Source organism: Protopterus annectens, chromosome 12.part0 (genome assembly GCF_019279795.1).
Source record: "Protopterus annectens isolate FY-2018-M chromosome 12.part0, PAN1.0, whole genome shotgun sequence".
Taxonomy (NCBI): Eukaryota; Metazoa; Chordata; order Ceratodontiformes; family Protopteridae; genus Protopterus; species Protopterus annectens.
In genome coordinates, this window is record NC_056746.1 from 614,122,514 (window position 1) to 614,135,013 (window position 12,500).

Genomic DNA, 12,500 nt, shown 5'->3' on the forward strand with positions numbered 1-12,500 from the left:
TTAAATTGGGATGCATTAACATATTCTTGACAATTTTCATGGCTGACTTAGAAATAGATTCCATGAAAATTATTGTTGACTGATATAGAAAAATATTCTATGAAAATTGTTGGCAAATGCCCATAAGAATTTAGCTTAAAGGGTTATTGTACTTCTTGGTCTAGATAAAAAAGTTAAACTAATTGACTGTTGACATTGGATAATTCTTCACAATTCCACTTACATGAATTAACTTATTTCATTTGTGATACTGAGTACAGCAAAAAGGACTGGCTCTGTGCAGTACATCACATTTGTCCATATAGTATAAATATCACCGGTGACTTTAAAATAGCTACATGCACTCCAAGTTTACATAGGTTCATAAGTTCATACTAGGCTATCTGCCCTAGGGCATTTATAAGCCTAGCCAGAATATGTTTGGCTTTCGCCACCCATTTTAAATTTATTTTGCTATGCCCTTTTTCGAGGTTAGTATACTGTGCCTCTGTCTAACAGTGACACAGAAGTGATACCCGGGGTAAACCTATGATCTCCCATCCACTCATCAAGATTCCTCTTGAAGAGAGTCAAGGAGGGACTCTGCCTAACCTGGACTGAGATTTTATTCCAGAGTGAAGGGAGATTCTGGGTTATGAATCTGTCCCTCCAGCATGTCCTATTTATTTCAGTGCTGAGGTTCAAGTCTCTCGAGCGCATAGCTCGATGGGATTTGGATTTTCTGAGGTGCAGCATGTCCATTAATTCCGGGTTGGACATGGCTTTATACATCAGGCACAGATCACCTCTGAACAGGCGGTATGCCACTGAGTAGAACTGGAGTTTCTTTAATCGGGCAGCATATGGCATCTGTTTGAGCCCTTTGATCCTCTTGGTGAGGTACTTTTGGGGTCTTTCCAGTTGCTGCAGGTGTCTGGTAAGGTACATCCCAAAAGGGGCATTGTACTCAATTATGGGCCTGATGAGGGATGAGTAAAGAGGCACGATGACCTCCCCTGATCTAGTTGTGAATCTCTTGATGATTAGGTGGGCTATATAAAATGTTTTTCTAACCACTTTGGCCACGTGGTTGTCAAATGAGAGATTGCTATCAACTTGGGTCCCCAGGTCCCTAATTACTTCTTCTGTACTTAATGGATTACCACCTATGTGGTAATTTGTGGGCACTTTGTTTTTGCCAAAGGGGATGACTATACACTTTTTGGCATTTAGCTTGAGGCCATGGCTCTGGCACCAGTTGTCTGTTTCTATGAGGCCCTTTTGGAGGATGCTTGTGTCGGCTGGAGAGTCGATTATGGCACCCAGTTTGCAGTCATCTGCGTACTTGGTCAGCCACAGTCCTTTTGTGTTGGCCTGTACCTCCAAGAAATATATACCAAACAAGAGAGGTCCCAGGACTGAGCCTTGTGGGACACCACTTGTAACTGGTTTGGAGTCTGACATGGCTCCAGCAATTCAAACCATGTGGGTTCTGTCCTTGAGCCAGTTTGCAATCCATCTAGTGACATAGGGGTTTATATTTAAGCTGGTGAGCTTATCTATAATGCCCGAGTGGGGTATTGCATTGAAGGCTTTTGCGAGGTCCAGGTAGGCTGTGTGGACCACCTTCCCCTCGTCAATGGCCTTGGTGACCGTTTCAAAGAAATCAACCAGGTTTAAGAGGCAGGATCTGCCCTTAACAAAGCCAAACTGGGTAGGATCCAGTGTCTGTAGGTCCCCAATATCTTTATTTATGAGGTCCATGATGATCCTTTCCATAGCTTTGCAGACCAAGCTAGTCAGGCTTATGGGGCAATAGTTTCCAGGATCCGTTGAGGCACCACCTTTATGGAGAGGGACCACTGTTGCTGTACGCCACTCTTTGGGCGCATATCCTGTAGTAAGGCTGAGATTGAACAGTAGTTTTATGTTTGGGTTTAGCTCTTCTTGTAGTTCATGTAGGATGCAGCCCGGGACACCGTCTGGTCCCATTGATTCTGTGTTTTTTACTTTGGAGAGGGCTCTTACCTGAGCATCTGAGATGTCAGGGGGGAAGCACTATGCTGGGATAGATATTTGTCCTTTTGGTGGATGGGGGGGAGAAGTTTGTGCTGAACCTGTCAGCTAGGATGTTGGCAATGTCTGTGGGTTCAGTGTATTTTTTGTCATTTTGGACTAATTCTGAGCATATCTGGGAATTACCACCCAGGTTCCTAACATAACTAAAGAAAGCCTTGTGATTATCCTTAGTGTCCTGTGCAATTTTTCTCTCGAAGCTGGCCTTAGACAATTTTATGAGTGCCCGTAGTTTTTTGCTAATACTGATCAGTGATGCCTTCCCTTTTTGGGATTTTGCTCTATTATTTAGTAGCTTCCTCCTTCTATTGTATAGTTTGTTTATGGCTGGGGTCCACCAGACAGGACGTCTGCCTTTGGAGGATTGGGTCTTGGTTTTATTTGGGATCGCATGATCCATGCATTCCTGAAGGTGTTCATAGAATGCTTTTATAAAGGATTCTGTGGTCTGGTCCGTATTTTCCACAGGCCCGGGGGCTTTGAAGGATTCCACCTCGGTTTTGAGGAGTGTGAAATTTGCTTTAGAGAAGTTTTTCACTGTGGTTTTCTGGGCAGGGGGTGGAGTCGGGATGTGAATATCCAGTGAGATTAGTTTATGGTCTGATCTTACCAGTGAGGAATACACTTCTGGTCTGGAGCATAGAGTCCCCATGTTGGTGATGATCAGGTCCAGTATGTTTTCCCCACTTGTGGGAGTGGTAACAAGTTGTTCCATAGCATTTGAGTTTATAAATTCTAGGAACCTCTGGGCTAGGGTGTTGGAGCTAGAGTAATGCTCCCAGTCTATGTTTGGGTAGTTGAAGTCGCCCAATATAATGGTGTTTGGAGAGACCTTCATATTTTCCAGTGTTCTCAGAAAGGCCGAGTGGTACATGATAAATATTTGTAGTATCAGAAGGTTTATTCATGAAAAATGAATGTCTCAAAGCAAGTTCATGCAGAAAGAGAGTACAACAGTATCATGACTGTTTGGCTTCTGATATATATGTCCAGTATTAGAAAAGTAACTGACCATTACTAAGTTAGACCCTGCAGTATCCACCCATGCTCTCTATGCTGGTTGTAAATTGTGCTAGGAACAGAGGTACTGATAACTACATATGTTAGTAAGCCACAGTTTGCAAATTCAAGATCTTAGTCTTAGCCTAAAAGTGAAGAATTAAGTAAGACGTCTGGGTAAAATTACATGTAAATGAAACTGAGTGTTGCTTTTGTCTAGTGGAATAAGAAATCCTAGTTTTGCTAGTAATATCTAGTTTGGTAACATGGAATTGTTTTATTGAAAATCTCGAGTGTGTGTATGTATGTATGTGTGTGTGTGTGTGTGTGTGTGTGTGTGTGTGTGTGTGTGTGTGTGTGTGTGTGAGATTATGCATCTGTTAATAAGCATATATACTCACATATTCATGGATGCTTTAATCTTTCAACATATTCTGCATTGAATTAAAGACAACATATGAAACAAAACATACCTTCATTTGTTGTATCATCCTGTTCCTTTATCAAGAGTGAATCCCACCTTTGTAGATCATGATGGATAAGTGGAGTAATTATTGCCCATTTGGGATTTTCTTCACTCACTGGTAGTGGGGCTGGGGTGTCCGAAACAATATCAGTGCCATCTTTTATTTCTGTGCTTATGTCATCAGTATCACCTGCTTTCATGCTAGTCACATCTGTGAATATAATAAGACATAATGCTCATTAGTTAGCCAATTACAAGCCAATGTGTAAAATATTTGTATTGTTTCTGCAATTCATTACTTAAAAGAATGCCCATTATATAACATTGGTGATTCTTAGGTCATGTTCCAGTCACAAGGCTCATTTCTATGCAGTATGGCATCATATCCCTTTGTGTAGTAACAACGCATAGTAAAAAGATAAGACAATCATATTATGGTAAGTTTACATGGTAAACCTTTGTATTATCAGAGGATTTGCTCTAGTAAGTTCAATAACTCATAGCAGGTTCATGAAACAATACATACTCATGTGGTAGCTGTTTGTCCTCAGACAGAAACGTCTAACATTACCACAGTAACAACTAAGCCATGCTCGTTTAGACTCTACCATATTCAACCACTCAATGCATTCTGGGTTCTTGTGACAAAAGACAAGTACTCATTAGTACATGTGTTCCTAAACCAGAAACTGATGGACAGGCTAACACAGGTTTAATGTGTCTTCCCACTTTTAGTCACGTTAGTCTCAGCCTCACATTGAAAAATTAGGAAAGGTAGCTAATAACATTACATGCAAATGACAAACAAGCTTTTAGGATTCATCTTTAGTAAAGAAAAATCCAAGGACTGTGAGATGTGTATCTTGGTGCAGCCATGGTCATGTATTGAAATACCTTTTTTCAAAATAATTTGCTATTATTAGCAATAAAGTGAAATAGCTAATATTTTACAGTGTTATACTCTATAAGAGGGAATACAAAAGTAATATGTTAGCTTTTCGGAAGGTGCACTCTGTTTCATGCATAATTGATCATAATGCAGTTAACAAACTGAAATTAGGAAATGGTACATAAGATATCGGCCAGTGAAATTTAGTTAGACAGGAGTGTACATTTTAGATCACATTATTGTGGAAGTATTACATCAGAATGCATACAAATCTGGATGTGAGCATTTAAGACATCAAAACCAGGAACCAACGCACACCAACAGGAACAAAAAATGATGAGAATGAAGTACCAAAGCAGAAGGTAGTTTATTAACCAACAACGATGTCACAATAAAAATGAATTTGACCTAGGTTTTGTCCCACCTTGGACTTCTTCAGAAACACAAATAGTAACTGCAAGTATACTTTAATATATACACAAGGTACTCCACCCTCCAATTACTCAATTAAAAAAGAGGAAATACTATTCTTAAAGAAACACACTTAAAACAACTAATTGTTTGAAAATTATTACTAAAACAATATGTACATAAAACTAAAACAGAAGGCATGTAAAAACCAAAAAAAAAAAAATATATATATATATATATATGTAATGTAATAAATATATACACACACACATATATATATATATATATATATATATATATATATATATATATATATGTACAAGAAAACATTTTAATTTACCTTTTGCCCAATATATGTTTCAACTTGAGCAAAGGTTTAATGGTTATATAATCATTGATGCCAGGGTAGTTCTGTGCATCCAACCTAATCTGCCATCTTAGTTCACATATGTCTAAATGTGTATCTAAAGTCCTAACCTGTGCATCACCCTTAATTTTTTGCAGTATACGAAACTTAAAATTATGACTACTATTACCCATAATATGCTTTGCTAAAGTATTGGTAGATTTTTGGTGCCTGATATCTAAATTGTATTCTCTAATCCTCTCTCTAAAATATTGACTAGTTTTTCCTAAGTAAAAAATGGAACATACCTGACATTTTGCCATGTAAACCACATTTTGAGCATAACAATCAAAATGTGTAATTGCGTAATTGAGAATTAGTACGAAGTCATCTAAAACTAACTTCTCCAAACTGATATAAACAGCAGGGTAATGACAGTGTTGCTATACATTGCCTGCATTTGAACTGTTTAGTGATCATTTGCTACAAGCTGAAACATGTTGATTTATACGCTCTTAATTGTCACCTAATTCTATTGGGTTTGACTGCAATTCTAAGCCCTAAAATATCTGGGATAATTGCTTTTTTTACTTTTATTGAGTTTTGTTGTGCTAGCTTTATACTTGTTTGTGCTTTTTAGGTAATCTAGTTAAGAACTGTTATTGGTTACTCTGGTGAGAGCAGATAGCAAACCAGGTTGTTTCTAGACCTCTGACTATTGAAGAAAGTTGAAGAGTGTTGTTGGCTCTTGGCCACTGCACTTTTTGAGCTTGTTTAGCTGTTTACAGTGGTGTTATAAATTTCCTCTGTTTGCATGGTCCTGTGTTAAGAGCAGTGGGGGTCACAATGTACACTGCTTAGACACAGGCATCTTGACACATATCTGTTCTCAGTCCTTCTCCCTCTTGCAAAAAGCCTACTAGTCCACTTTAACACCCACATATTTGTGTAATTACTGAAACTTGGTTTAAGACTGCGGTGGTGGTGCTGCGGTAGCGTTGTCGCCTCACAGCTAGACATTGCCCATTCGATTCTCAGTTAGAGCATCTTCTGTGTGGCGACATGCATGAATGGGCATTCCTTTGTTGAAGGTTGTACATTAGGCCTGGAAAGCCAGCACATAAAAATCTACTGCCAATCATTAGCGGACCGGAGTTCCGCTGTGGCGACCCCTAACCGGGAAAAGCCGAAAGACACAAACAAACAAACAAACTGAAACTTGGATAAATGTATAGAAAGCTCTCCCTCCATACGTGGGTATTGTTCCTACTATGCCTGATGGCAAACCTAGTGACATTTCCATATTTGTTAAGAACCATATTACCTCCAGATGATTCCCAGAGACTTGTAAACTGAATTTTTTAAACTCTAAATCACACTAAACAGGAAGGCTATAAGCTTATAGCCTGTTACAAGACACCCTCTATGTCTCTGGAAAATTGTGTAAGGTGCCCAAATCTACCCAATGAACTCATCATTAACAGAAACTCCAACATTTTGGAATACACTGACAAGGATGATATATTCTTGACATTCACCAAGATCAAGCTGCAAACTTTAGCAATTTTATATAGCATATGCAGTGTCACCATAGACATTATTTGGTTTCTGTATAATTACTAGGTGTTAGTTTATAGATCTTAGTTACCTATGAGGTGTGTACCATTTTAGAGGTTGAATGGTAGCAGGACATTTACCAGAATTGTTGAGGGTTTGATGAGATATTTTGTGATGAGTTTTAATGGTACGGTTATGCAAACTTTGTGCTTTGCTGAACTTTGTTCTAATCTAGCATTTAATGGCAACTTCACAGCATTGTACCGATTGTTGAGACATACAGGAGCCTTAGGTATAGGAAGGTCTGGGCTGTACTGATACTTCCTTTTTCAGTGACAAACAGTGTAACTCCTAGTTTACACAATCTTTTGAACCATACTGCTCAATGTTCCAGATTTTCAGAGAAGGCCCAGATTTAGCTTCATGTTTTGGTCTTTTCCTCATAAACCCTCTGGTTTTCTAGCGAGTCATTCAGGAATAAAATTATTAATTGATGGCGGATATTTGCATTTCAGAATTTATATCCTCCAGAAAATGCATGCCAATGCAAAACCTATTATTCTAACTATGTTCCAAGTTTATAAGAGCGATATTTAAAATGTGTTTCTGATTTTAGTCCGCCATTACTTTGGCTTTGTCTAGGTTTCTTGAGCTAAGAGGTTGAGAGGTATGTTTTGAACCATTTTTTGAGTATGTTGATCAAATCAAAGATACTGGTCTATCAGTGCTGTAAGCAATTGTGTACATTACACTAGTTCTATTTTTCTATTGTTTGTTGAGAGTAGTCATTACTGATTGCTTGTTGAACTTCAGACAAAATAGCATTATTTTGTTTTATTAGTATTTATGAGAAGCTCCAAACAGTGTAGCTACTTTTCTGTTTTTGGAAAAAAAGATTTAGGTTGGTGTGAAGCTTTTAACTGATGCACCTAAGTGTATTAAAACAGAATAATCTGAATGTTGAATTAGACTGAGTTATAGAATGTATTAATTTTGATGATAAATACAACAAAGAGATACAGCCTTAAACCTAGATAATTTAATTCAGTGTCATAAATGATTCCATCTTTCAAATACTATTTTAACTGCATGTAACTAATAATGGTTTACTATGTAACCCTGGCCTGAATCTGAAAATGTCCAGAGAGATCAGTGATTTATTCTAGTCATCAAGCAAATATTGATTCCTGTGGCACACAGACTATTATTAGTTGAAATAAAGCTAGCATTTTAGGTCATCACAGTTGTCAATGACCTGGGCACATTTGCTGACAATGAACTCTCTTTTGATCACTATGTAGCCATGGTCAATTTAGAAATCCCTCTATTTAGCACAGATGATTACAAAGGGTATCCTCCAGGACTAAGTAAGTTAACAGATGTCTCTACTATTCTCTTATTAGTCCTATATAACTGAAAACAGTGTTCCTTCAGCCTGTACTTTTCTAGACATATAATCCAACTTTAAAGACCCCTACAGTTTCCTCACAAAGTGATTCAAAGGCCTAAATTCCATTACCTATACAGAATCCTATATAGCCTGACCTTTCTTTTTGTATTATACAGACTGCTTAGGAGTGACCTCTGCCTGGCCTGTAATGCCCTAAATCACCCTGACTGGAGTGATCTTTTTCATAGTCAAAAAAATGGCAACACCATGAACACCTGGACACAAGACCCTAACCTTCAAGAAAAATACAGAAAACGTGGAGGCCACACTCAAAGAATGACTCTAGTCTGAAACAGACTCCCCCTTTATATAAAAAGTAGCTCCTTCCCCTCTTCCATTACAGCTAGGATGAACTCATTGATAAACACAAATACCCCCCATTCTCATCCTACAAACCTACACTGAAACGGGTAGGAAGTAGTGGAAACTGCAGTTGCTAGGCAACAAAGGATTTACCTAGTCAGTTGTCTAGTAATGACTTATGAACTATGAACCTATTAGAACTGTATGAGTGTTTACAGCATGACTATCAGACACCTTCTGCATTATTTGAACTACCATTTGTCAAATGGTAGAGAGCGCCATTATTATATATGATTACACATACACATGTGGTTTAAACCACCAGTTTGTAATATAACACATGACCTATATTATAATATTATACATCTGAAATGGAAGGTATTAAAGCAAACAACACTCTGTCTTTAGTGAGCACACACATGTATCCATGTGTGTGTAACCTGATTCACATTTACAGAGAATTAAAATAGCAGCAAGTGATTGCTTTGGTCTGCATGTAAGACTACAACAACTTTAATAACCTACTACTAAAAACTCAACAGACACTGTATCTTAAATATATATATATATATATATATATATATATATATATATATATATATATATACACACACACACACACACACACACACACACACACACACACACACACACACACACACACACACACACACAGATGCATGCATAAATATATATGTACGTGTTCAATATCTGTTCATGTATTTATGTATTCACAAGCACAGTGCTATTATCTTATTATCATTTGCCAAACAGCAATTTTCTCTTGTATTATATTCATTTATTTATGTTTGTTTTCCTGGGAAGAGCAGTGATCCCCATTTGACCTTTTTCACACTCAGCCCAGATGCGGTGTCTAGTTATGTGACATGTTCAGAGTCACGCCATTAGGCAGTGGAAGCTAATATATATGGGTATACATAAAGTTGTAGTTTTAAATATGAACAAATTGTACTAGAAAACATTATTACACAATGTATCTTCCTTTAGATATTTCTGAAATGGGAGAAAACACTGCATGACAACATTCTCTGAAATGGATGGATAGATGGATAGATATGCATCCTTGAGGCACAACTTGAATCACATTTATAGAGTACTGAAAATTGCACAAAGTTGTTTTCTGGTCTGTATACTACATTTCAAAGAGCTTAATGACCTAGTATTAAAATCAACAAAAAGTGTGCCTTAAATATAGCTTTTGCTCATTGCTTTTATGTCCAAAAATGCATATGGTTGTACATGATCACTGGTGTATGTGTGTGCCTATGGGTATGTGTGTGTGTTTGTGTGTTGAAATATACAGATAAATATATCTCCATACATCTATGCATATATATAGCTGTATGATAGACTATGTACTAATTTACATTTAGGTACATATGTATTTAGTCTCTATGCATTTATTTACACTCTTTCCAAACACACAATTCTCCATTTGTCATAACCTGCTATCAGTAAAAGACCATGTATAAAATACAACATACCAATGTCATCCTTGTCCTTTTCCACAAATGACCCCCTCTTTATAGAGGAGTAGCAGGGGATACAGGAGCCACAGCAGCCAATTCTGATATCTGTATCTGTATCCTTTAGCTATGCTGAACACCATGAAACACTTTCTTACTTTACTCATACAGACTACTCAAGGGGTGACCTTTGCATGGCTTATAATGCCTTGAATAACCTATCCTGCATGACCTCCTAAACTGGCAACACCACAAACATCTGCACTAAACACTTTAATCTTCCATGAAAAATAAACCACACCTTCTAGTATGATAGACACCTCACTCAAAGCATTCCTCTCCTTTGGAAAAAAAACCCTTCCCTTTCAAATAAAACAAAGTAGCCCCCTTACCCTCTTCAACTTTAACCAGGGTGATGAATGGATTGGAAAGCAGAAATGAATCCTCAGTGTTGCCCAACAAACCCTCATGGAAAGGGGTAACAAGTACTGGAAACTGTAGTATCTAGGCTACAAATGATCTGCTTCACCAAATGCCTATTAAAAACCTATGAACCTATCAACCTGTCAGAAATGCACAATGCTGACTATGAGTATTTATAGCATCATTGACCGACACATTCCACATGGGCATGGTCTGTATTACAACAAACATGCCTAGAAACAACCTACAAACTTAACAACTTCTATGAAATGCATGAGGCAGGGTATGAGGATTTATAGCATCACCAACAGATATCATCACTATCAGACACATTCCATGTGTTACATGGTCCGTACTATTACAAACATACCTTATAACAACCTACAAACTTCTAAGGAAGGTGCAAAGCTGGGCATGTGTGTTTATAACATCACTATCATACATATTCCACGTGGATGTGGTCTGTACTAATAAAAACTGCCCAGTAACAGCCTACATACTTCTAAGAAATGTACACAGCTAGGTATGAGTATTTATGGTATTACTAACAGGTAGCATCACTAACAGGCACATTCCATGTGTACAGGGTTGGCACTAGTACAAACATACCTTGTAGCAACCTACAAACCTCTAAGAAATATACAAGCCTGGAGATGAGTATTTATTGTATCCCTATCAGACACATTCCACATGGGCATGGTCTTTACTACCACAAACATGCTTAGGAACAACCTATAATTTAGCAACCTCTAAGAAATGTATGAGGCTGGGTATAAATATTTATAGGGTCACAGTCAGAAACTTTCGATATGATCATGGTCTGTATTAATTAAAACATGCCTAGTAACAACATATGAACTTATCAAGTTGTAAGAAATACATGAGGCTGGAGTGAGTATTTGTAGCATCACTATCAGACCCATTCCATGTGTATATGGTCTGCATTAGTACAAACATGACTGGTAAGAACTTACAAATCTCTATGAAAGGTATGAGGCTGGGTATGAGTATTTATAGCATCACTATCAGACACATCCCCTGTCGACAAACATGCTCAGTAAGAATCTAAAAACTTATCAGCCTCTGAAATGTCCAAGGTTGGTTATAAAGATTTATAACATAACTATCAGACACATTCCCCAAGGACATTGTCAGTATTAGTACAAACACACTTAGTAACAACCTACAAGGTTAGCAACCTCTAACAAATGTACAAGACTAGATGTTATTTATAGCATGGCTATAAGACATATTCCACATGGACATGGTATGTACTAGGACAAACATGCCTTGTAACATATAGCATCAGTATCAGACTCATTCCCCTATGGACATGGTCTGTACTAGTACAGACATGCCTAGTAACAACCTACAAACTTATGAACTTATAAAAATGTCCAAGATGGGGTATGAAAATTAATACCATCACAGTCAGACACATTCCACTTGGACATGACCTGTACTACTACAAACATATTTTGTAACAACCTACGAACTTTCGACCTTGAAGTAATGCATGAGGAAGGGTATGGGTATTTATTACTTTACTATCAGATACATTCCACATGGGCACAGTCTGTGCAAGTACAAACATACCTAGTAACAACCTACAAACCTCTAAGGAATGTATGAGACAGGACATGAATATTTGTAACATCACTATCAGACACATTGCACATGAGCATGGAATGTGGTTGTACAAGCATGCCTTGTAACAACCTACAAACTTATGAACCTCTAAAAAGGTACAAGGCAGGGTTTGAGTATTTGTAGCGTCACTATCAGACACATTCCATATGGGCATGGTCTGTACATGTCCAATTATGCCTAGTAACAACCTACAAACCTCTAAGGAAGTATAAGACAGGTCATGAATATTTGTAGCATCACTTTCAGACACATTCCACACGTACATGATCTGTTTAAGCATAAATATAGTGACTACTATACCTTTTTAAAAGGCTTATCAGCCAATAGGGATAAAGCATTATGAACTGCAATTTTGGAAAATTGACAGTTAAGTGTAGCTGCATTATTTTTAATTATTGAGAACAGAAAATTAAGTCAAACCCAACAATCAAACTTAAGGTACTAACATGTCATACATGTCTGCT